The following is a 10000-nucleotide window of genomic DNA, read 5'->3' as shown; positions in this document are numbered from 1 at the left end:
GTTATGGAAACAATAACATAAGCAGCATGCACGCCCCCGAAAACGGAGTATGGCTGCCTACATGGCGAGGTAAATAAACAAAACATACACGTAACATGTTGCATGTCTGTGTGAGTGTATGTGTGCGTGACTGAAACCTGATTGGATGACACTGCAAACGAATGATGAGCGCAACAGATGTCAGCGGTCAGTTGGCTGGCTGTACCCAGGTAGGCAGCCTGTTGTGAAAAGGATTCCGTGTTTGGAAAGCGTTTAGAGCTTGGTCTCCGACCGAAGATAGTCGTATCCACATCATCATCATCATCATCATCATCACAACTGGTTTTACAAGAGAGACTGACAGCTACCCAGCCTATGCGCATGCGCCATTCGTGTTGGGTGGGGCTAGTTGTGCTGCGCGGCGAAAGTGTGATTCTCTGTGCTAGAATTGTGTTAGACTCCCTCCCTCCCCCTACCTACCCCCGCCCCCCCCCCTCTCTCTCTCTCTCTCTGCCACATCTGTCAAGATCTACAACGACCAAGACCTTCAAAGGCGCTTCAAAATTGTAGTCAGCACGCCACTGATTCACCGGAACAAAATGATGCGCAAATCTTCGAACCACCCCCCCCCCCCCCCCCCCCCATCCGGGCCACAACCATCTGGCCTCTCTTTAAAAGAAACGAACAAAAGAACTGAAACAACACAACGAAAACAACAACCACAAAATATTTCTAAATCTAACAGATCGACGACGGCTCTTATGGCACCCCCCTAAAAAAAAGTCATCGCTTAAAAACAACAACATCAAACATCATCATCGATCTCTTTGAAAGAAAAATTATCTGTCTCATTGAATCTCTGTGGCCTTGAAAACCTGCACCAACTCCGACAACCATTAACTCTCTCATTACGAACGGCGAAAGAGACGACGTTAACAGCGTTTGACCCCAATTACCATCATCAAAATATTGCAAGCGGAAGGCTCTTATACTGAAGAGGTGAATGTTGACAAAGAATACCACAATTCTGACGACGGAAGCTAAAGGTTGGGTCATTCAGACACCCACTGGACATCCGAGGGGTCTGTGTAGAGGAGAAGAGAGGACTGGCCGTACTGAGTGAGTTAAAATTCAATGTTAATTTCAGGTTCTCAAGGAGGCGTCACTGCGTTCGGACAAATCCGTATTCGCTACACCACATCTGCAAGGCAGATGCCTGACCAGCGGCATAACCCAACGCGCCTTGTCAGGCCTTGACTGCATGCATATGTGTTTTACCTATCAGCGAGGATTTCTGCTACAGAATTTTGCCAGAGGACAACACTCTCGTTGCCATGGGTTCATGTACAGTGCGCCAGGTTCGTGCTGCACACGGACATTCGGTTTATCGCCTCATCCTTAAAGACCAGACGCTCAGTTCGATTTTCCAGTCAGTCAAACTTCGGGGGAAAGGGTGAGAGCGAGATTGGAACTCACGACCCTCACGGACTCTCTGTACTGGCAGCTGAGCGTCTTGACCATTCTGCCACCTTCCCCCTCCACCATAGAACAAAGCAAATAACACACACACATCCTCCCAACCCCACCCTGCACACACTCCCACACACTCCCACACACACACACACACACACTCTACCCCCTTCCCCCTACACACACACACACACTCACACACACACACTCACACACACACACACACACACTCACACACACCCACACACTCTACCCCCCTCCCCCTACACACCCACACACACCCACACACACACACACACACACACACACACCCAAAGCCACACCCACACCCACTCTACCCCCCTCCCCCTACACACACCTACACACACCCACACATGCACACCCACACACACACACACTCACACACACACACACTCTACCCCCCTCCCCCTACACACACACACACACACACCCAAAGCCACACCCACACCCACACCCACTCTACCCCCCTCCCCCTACACACACTCACACACACACACACTCTACCCCCTCCCCCTACACACACACACACACACACACACACACACCCAAAGCCACACCCACACCCACTCTACCCCCCCTCCCCCTACACACACCTACACACACCCACACACACACTCACACACACACACACACACTCTACCCCCCTCCCCCTACACACACACACACACACTCTACCCCCCTCCCCCTACACACACACACACACACACACACTGGCACACACACACACACACACACACACACTCTACCCCCCTCCCCCTACACCCCCCCCCCCACACACACACATCCACACACACACACATTACCTCCTCCCCCTACACTTAACACTCACCCCCCCCCCCCACACACACACACTTCGCCCAGTTTCATTCCGATCTCAACAATCCCCCTCCAGCTCTCGGATCCCCAAGAACGGCCGGCCCTCTTCCAGTGTGTACACCTCCCTCTCCCGGAACAATCTGCAGACATTTATGACCCCCCCCCCCCCCCCCCTCCCTCCCCCTCTCCCCACCGAAAGGTCACCTTTGATCGCTGGCCGCTGCTCCTGTCCGTTAAAAGCTCGCTAATTACAGCAGCCCGCTAATTAAGCAGAATCTCTCATCAAGCAAGGCTGGCACCCGTTCTAAATTTTGTCACCCCCCACCCCCCCCCCCCCTCCCCCCCAAAAATGCAGTAAACCGTCTAAAATCATCACCGGGGCAAAAATCGTGACTTTCGATCGGTGGAGGAGTGTCTGCGTGTGTCTCGTTAACTCACTCAGTACGGCCAGTCCTCTCTTCTCCTCTACACAGACCCCTCGGATGTCCAGTGGGTGTCTGAATGACCCAACCTTTAGCTTCCGTCGTCAGAACTGTGGTATTCTTTGTCAGCATTCACCTCTTCAGTATAAGAGCCTTCCGCTTGCAATATTTTGATGATGGTAATTGGGATGAAACGCTGTTAACGTCGTCTCTTTCGCCGTCCGTATGGAGAGAGTTAAATGCTGAGCACATGGTCTCGTTTCGCTGTTGAAATCTCTTTCACTGCCATGTCTGTGTGTGTGAAAAACACTCCTCAGCGTCAAGTATTCCAGACTCGGTGCTTTCAGTCACACGATTTTTGCTGACATCAAAACAACACAAACTGACTTGTTCCCTTCAAACTCGGTCATGGGGTAAAGGTCAGTCATTGTTCTGTTACGCGGGAAACTGACTGCGGCTGTTAAACTTTGTTACGATGTGATATACTGCCCGTTTTAACATGACTCCTTGATGTCGACGAAACTCGCCTGTGACAGTTGAACTGTTTCGTCGACTAAAGTCACCTGTGGCGTTGAACTGTCTCGTCGACTGAAGTCGCGTTTGGCGTTGAACTGTCTCGTCGACTAAAGTCGCGTTTGGCGTTGAACTGTCTCGTCGACTAAAGTCGCTTATGGCGTTGAACTGTCTCGTCGACTAAAGTCACCTATGGCGTTGAACTGTCTCGTCGACTAAAGTCACCTATAGCGTTGAACTGTCTCGTCGACTAAAGTCACCTATGGTGTTGAACTGCCTCGTCAACTAAAGTCGCTTCTGGCGGCAAAAGAGCTTTAACCTTTTAACTGCTGCAGTGAAGACGATGTCATCTCACTGTGACAGATCTGAGCTCACTGGTCAGGTTTATCAGCTTTGTTCTGTGTTTTCGCTTTTTCCTCTGACTGGGGATTGCGTTACGTTTGTTCGTCAAAATCAATGACACCATTTAGGAATCAATTACACTACTTAGAAATATGCACACACACACACACAAAAAAGGAGAAACTGCACTTAAGTTTCATGACCACTCTTCTCCTTTTTCGTTCTTGGGCTGCGACATACTCCCACGTTCACTCGTGCAGTGCACGTGTGGGATTTTACGTGTATGACCGTTTTTACCCCCGCCATCTAGGCAGCCATACTCCGTTTTCGGAGGTGGGTGCATGTCAGGTTTATCTTTGTTTCCACAACCCACCGAACGCTGCCATGGGTTACGGGTTCTTTACCGGGCGTATTTGGATCTTCTGCAAGCGTATACACAGGAACGGGGGGAGGGGGGGGGCGGGGGGTTTCAGGCACTAGCAGGTCTGCTCATCTGCTGACATGGGAGATAGGGAAAATCTCCACCCTTTACCCACCAGGTGCTGTGACTAGGATTCGAACCCGGGACGCCCAGATTGAAAGTCCAATGCTTCGGACCACTCGGCTGTGCCGTCCGTCTCATGACGACACTGTGTATCTCACTTCAACAGATTTCAGAAGTGAGGGGTCGACTACACTGTGTATCTCACTTCAACAGATTTCAGAAGTGAAGGGTCAATGAAAACCACGTCAGACGAAGAAATAAACCGTGTGCGGAAGTCGTCCCGAGTCTACCAGAAAAAAAACAAAAACAACCCCAGCAGAATAATAATTATGTTCGCAATCAAGAGATCGATTTCGCTAACGAGTGTGCTTGTCAGTGAAGGGCTGTCAGCTGGCTGAGATCAGACTGAAGCACTAAAGGTCAGGTGGTCGGGCAGCAGTCTTTATTTGAAGCCTTTCCACTAAGGGACTGCATTGGTTTTTGTGTGTGTGTGTGTGTGCTTAGCAAAACCAGTGACACCACTTGAAAGAACAGAAGGAGTATGAAATATACCTCCAATGCCTACAGCACTGATCTCATTTTAACCACCGTTCAACAGACAAGGGGTTAAGTCGTTTCGGGTTTTGTTTGTTTGTTTGTTTGTTTGCTTGTTTGTTTGTTTGTTTGTTGTCTTTTTGCCAACATCTGGCGCAAGCCTTGATTCGTTCGTTTACTCTTCTGATTTCACTGATTCACAATCGCGTTTTTGTTCAGTATATTATTATTATTGTTGTTGTTGTTGTTGTTGATGTTGTTGTTGTTGTTGATGATGATGTTGTTATCATTATCATTATTATTATTAGTAGTAGTTGTTGTAGTAGTATCATCATCATTATTATTATCATGATTATCATCATTACTATCATCATAATCATCATCATCACCATTATTACTCTTTTTAATTACTTTTTTTTTATCATCATCATTCCTATGTTTGTTATTATTATTCTTAGTAGTAGTAGCACTAGTAGTAGTACTACTAGTAGTAGTGTAGAAGTAGTAGCAGCAGTATAATCATTATTACTATTATCATCATCATTAGTATCATTAGTATCAGTATCATAAGTAGTAGTAGTATTGGTATTATAATATTTAGTATCATCATCATTACTATCATCATCATCGTCTTCATTAATATTATTACAATCATTATCATTAGTATTATTATCATATAATTATATATTTTCATCATCTCCTTATTAGAATCTTTCTTTTTTTTTCTTTTTTCTTTTTTTTTGCTGACTGTGGATTTTCAGAGAAAGGTTTGCACCCCTTCAACCCCCGAGACGCTTTTCCTTTGCTGCACCCGATACACACATAATTATACCTGCATTCAGTCACTCACATCGCAGAATGGCGCATCAGTGCCGCGTCAAAAGCGAGCTCGGAGACTCCCTGGCCTTCTAAGGTGGCATGGGTGCAGCTTTGGCCTTTAATGCCAGCCACTTAGTCCTGGGAATAAGATGGCTGGAACCAGGTCTGAGTAGATTATCAATTTTTTTTTTTTTTATCGCAGGCAGTGATAATAGTCTCCTTCCTCTTCTGCCTCGTTCAGTGAAAACTAGGCTCCTTGAGAAAAAAGGCGGAGGTTGCATAATGATGGTTATTATGAAGCTTGCGTCATGGCAGGAGAAGTAGACTTACTTGGTATTTGTGTGTGTGTGTGTGTGTGTGTGTGTGTGTTTCCACGGGGTCGCGTGTATGTTTGCTTGTGGTGTAGTGTCGTCCTTTGAGCGAATCAACTGATTCAAAGGTTTATCAAGGTTTTAAATGTCAGAATCAGAAAGAGTTTCTTCTTGTCGCTACTGAAGAGAGTGAGGCTGGGTGGGGGTAGGGAGACTCTGTGTGTGTGTGTGTGTGTGTGTGTGTGTGTGTGTGTGTGTGTGTGTGTGTGTGTGTGTGTGAGTGTGTGTGTGTGTGTGTGTGTGTGTGTGTGTGTGTGTGTGTGTGTGTGAGAGAGAGAGAGAGAGAGAGAGAGAGAGAGAAAATTCAGAACTATAGCTACAAATCTATTGTCGAATATAGAGAAATTGACAGACGGGGTGAGAGAGAATGAGAGAGAGAGAGAGAGAGTGGGATGGTGTGTGTGTGTGTGTGTGTGTGTGTGTGTGTTTGTGCCGTGGGGAAGGTGGGGGAGTTTATTCAGTGTACTCATTCGCACGCACTCACGTACAGACTCACACACATGCATTCAAGCAACAGACACACAAACACACTCATACACAATCGTAATGTGTGTGTGTGTGTGTGTGTGTGTGTGTGTGTGTGTGTACAGTAATTTGATAATTTTGGGGGAGTGTGTGTGTACGTGCGTGCGTGCGTGCGCGCGCGCGCGAGCGCGCGTGTGTGGTCTGTGCGTGTGCGTGCGTGCGTGCGTATATATGTGTGCGCGTGAGTGTGTGTGTTTAAAAACACACGTGAGCTCGCGCGTACGTAAACGTGTGCATACACGTGTAGGTGGGGAGGGGGGGTGGGGATAGGGGGCAGGGGGGGGGGGGGGGGGGGGGGGGGGCAGGACTCCCACTCGCTAATCAGTATTCTACTCTGTCCTGTTCCTTGGGCGACGAGCACTTCAAAGCACTGAATCCGAAGTTCTTTTTGTTTCCCTCCCAATGCCTCACTCTGCACTCCTCCAATCCATCGCTTATCAATCATCTGATCAATAAGTCCGCCTTTGTTTCTCCGCCTCACGGTGACGCTGACTTCCTGCTCAGTGCCTCGCTCTTCCAATCAATCAATCAATCAATCAATCAGTCATCGTTCTCCACCTACAGGGGGCCCCGCCTTAACCCCTTAGCTGCTACCGACGTGCATTGCTCGTCATTGAAGAGCCAGTCACTTGGATACAGGCAGGGGCTTGAAATGGTGTGAGTCTGAACGGAGGCTACCAGGCACACCAGGATCCCATCAGGACACTGGAGAGGAGACACCAGACTACCATCTACCGCCTTCGCACAGGACACTGCGGCCTCCGAGCACACCTGAAGAGGATTGGAGTGGCAGCCACATCCCTATGTGATTTGCGGCCAGGCTGACCAGACCCCATCCCATATTCTCCAAGACTGCCCCCTGTATGAGAAGATGCGGCAGCAGTCCTGGCCTGGGGGTGCTGACCTCAACACCAAGCTCTGGGGGACGGCAGCCGATCTTCACCGGACGTCCGAGTTTGTGGCATCCCTCGGACTTCGACCCTGACTGCGTAGCTGTCGAACGCAAAAGAAAGAAAAGAAAGAACCGTTCAAGGAGGAAGAAGGCCGAGCGGTTAAGACGCTCAACTGCACAAAACAGAGAGTCCGCGAAGGGTCTGGGTTCGAATCCCGCTCTCGCCCTCTCTCCCACCTTGGACTGGACTGGAGAATCGACCTGAGCGTCCGGTCATCATTTCGGACGGGGCGATAAACCGAAGTCCCGTGTGTAGCAAGCACTTGGGGCCGCAGTGAAAACGAACGAGGGTGTTGTCCTATGGCCAAAATTCTGTTGACGAAACCCACTGTGACGGGGGCACCATTACTCATACACGGACTCAAGGCCCCGGACAAAGCGCGTTGGATTACTCTGCTGGTCAGGCATCTGCCTAGCAGATGTGGTGTAGCGTGTATGGATACACCCGGCCCCAACGCAGTGACGCCTCCTTAGGAAACTGAAACTTGCGACTGAAACTGAAACTGAAACTCGCTGTTCTTTGTTCGAATTTCTTCCCCTTTGCGATTGCGTCACTTTTGTTCGGGTGGGGGGGAGAGTGGGGGTGGGGGGGGGGGAGAAATTCACTCACTCAGTCACTCACTCATTCCCTCGACCGCTGGGGTCGTTGGGGGGACATGAGGAAGATGTCGTCATAGCTCGCCACGCCGTTCTGTTGGCAGCTGTCGTGAGGAGATCTGGCATCGTCATTTTGGTCCATTCCTTGACGTTGTCGGACCAGCTCTTTCTCTGCCGCCCCCGTCTGCGCCCTCCCTCTACAGTCCCTTGCAGGATGGTTTTGGAGAGGGTGTTATGTCGTATGACATGACCAAACCATGCCATCTTCCGTCGTTTGACAGTCGCCAGCAGTGGTTCTTGGGGCCCAACAAGGTTGCTGACCAGGTTCCACACATAGTCATTGGTCTTGTGCTCCTTGTAGGAGATGTGTAGTAGTCTCCTCAAGCACTTGGTTTCGAATGCTTGGATTCTTCTTTCTGTTTCTGCCATCAGTGTCCATGTCTCACATCCATACAAGAGGATGGAGACCACTAGTGACTTGTAGAGCAGGAATTGTGTGTGGAATCTGATGTTGCTCTTCCATACCCTGTTCAGTCTGGCCATCGGGGGGAATTCAACCACACCAAAAAATCCAGCTGTGGTCCCTGGCCTCAAAGCGAACAAAGAGTACAAACTGCGCCGTGCCAAGATGGTCTTCTTTCGCCCGGTTTCAGCTCCAGTTCCCCTAGGCGGCGTTACTGCGTTCGGGCAAATACGTATACGCTACCCCACAATTGCAAGGCAGATTCCTGATAGCGACATGACGCAAAGCATCGTGCGCATGCATATGATATATGTATCTATATAATTATGTATACATCTGTGAGTGTGTGTGTGTGGGGGTGGGGGGTGTTGTGTTGTGTTGTGTTGCGTTGTGTTGTGGTGTGGTGTGGTGTGGTGTGTTGTGTTGTGTTGTATTGTGGTATGGCGTGGTGTGCGTGGTGTGGTGTGGTGTGGTGTGGTGTGGTGTGGTGTGGTGTGGTGTGGTGTGGTGTGGTGTGGTGTGGTGTGTGTGTCTGTCTGTCTGTCTGTCTATCTGTGTTTCTGTACCTATCAGAACGGATTTTTGTTCCACGAAAATTGTGCCAGAAGACAAACTCCTTATGTTCCTACTGCCTCGCTCTTTTTCAGCGCCGCCCACGGGACCTCGGGTCACCGTGCCACTCCAAAGACGACACGCTGAGCTGGATATTCTCCAGACAATCGTGGGAGAAAGGGCGGAACAGGCGGGACTGGAACCCAGACCCCCTCACTGGACACTGCTACTGGAAGAGAAGCGTTGCAACCATTCGGCCACCTCCCCCCCCTCTCCCCCCCCTCCCTTTACTCAAAGCTCAGCAGATAAGGGGTTACCAGACGAGGAGGAAGATTAAATTTCTCGTTGCTGCATTGACATCGACAGACTTGAACCTGAGGTGTGTGTGGGTGGGGTGGGGTGGGTGGGGTGGGGTGGGGTGGGGGGGTGGGGGTGGGGGATCTTTGGAATGCGTGGCGCGAGAGCGACACTGCTTGTGAAGTCATAATTCCGCTCTTGTGAGGCATAGAGAACAGGGGGCGAGGGAAAAGAAGGAAGGAAGGAAAGGAGGGAGGGTGGGAAGGAAGGAGGGAGGGAGGGAGGGTGGGAAGGAAGGAAGGAAAGGAGGGAGGGTGGGAAGGAAGGAAGGAAGGAGGAAGGAAGGAAAGAGGGAGGGAGGGAAGGAAGGAAGGAGGGAGGGAGGAAGGGAGGGAGGAAGGGAGGGAGGGAGGGAGGAAGAGAGGGAAGGAGGGACGGGAGGGGTGGGGAGAGGAAGGGGGGAGGGAGGGAGGAAGGAAGGAAGGAAGAGAGGGAAGGAAGGAAGGGGTGGGGAGAGGAAGGGGGGAAGGGAGGAAGGAAGGGAGGGAAGAGGGAAGGGAGGGGTGGGGAGAGGAAGGGAGGAAGGGAGGGAGGGAGGAAGGAAGAGAGGGAAGGAGGGAAGGAAGGAAGGGGTGGGGAGGAGGGGGGGGAGAGGAAGAGGGAGGGAGGGAGGAAGGGAGGGGGGAAGGAAGGGAGGAGGGAGGGAGGGAGAGGAAGGAAGGGGTGGGGAGAGGAAGGGGGGAGGGAGGTGGAAGGAAGGAAGGAGGAAGGGAGGGAGGGAAGGAAGGAAGGAAGGAAGAGAGGGAAGGAGGGGAAGGAAGGGGTGGGGAGAGGAAGGAGGGA

This window comes from Babylonia areolata, chromosome 8 (genome assembly GCF_041734735.1).
Source record: "Babylonia areolata isolate BAREFJ2019XMU chromosome 8, ASM4173473v1, whole genome shotgun sequence".
NCBI classification, from domain to species: domain Eukaryota; kingdom Metazoa; phylum Mollusca; class Gastropoda; order Neogastropoda; family Buccinidae; genus Babylonia; species Babylonia areolata.
Note: the sequence above shows the minus strand (reverse complement) of the source record.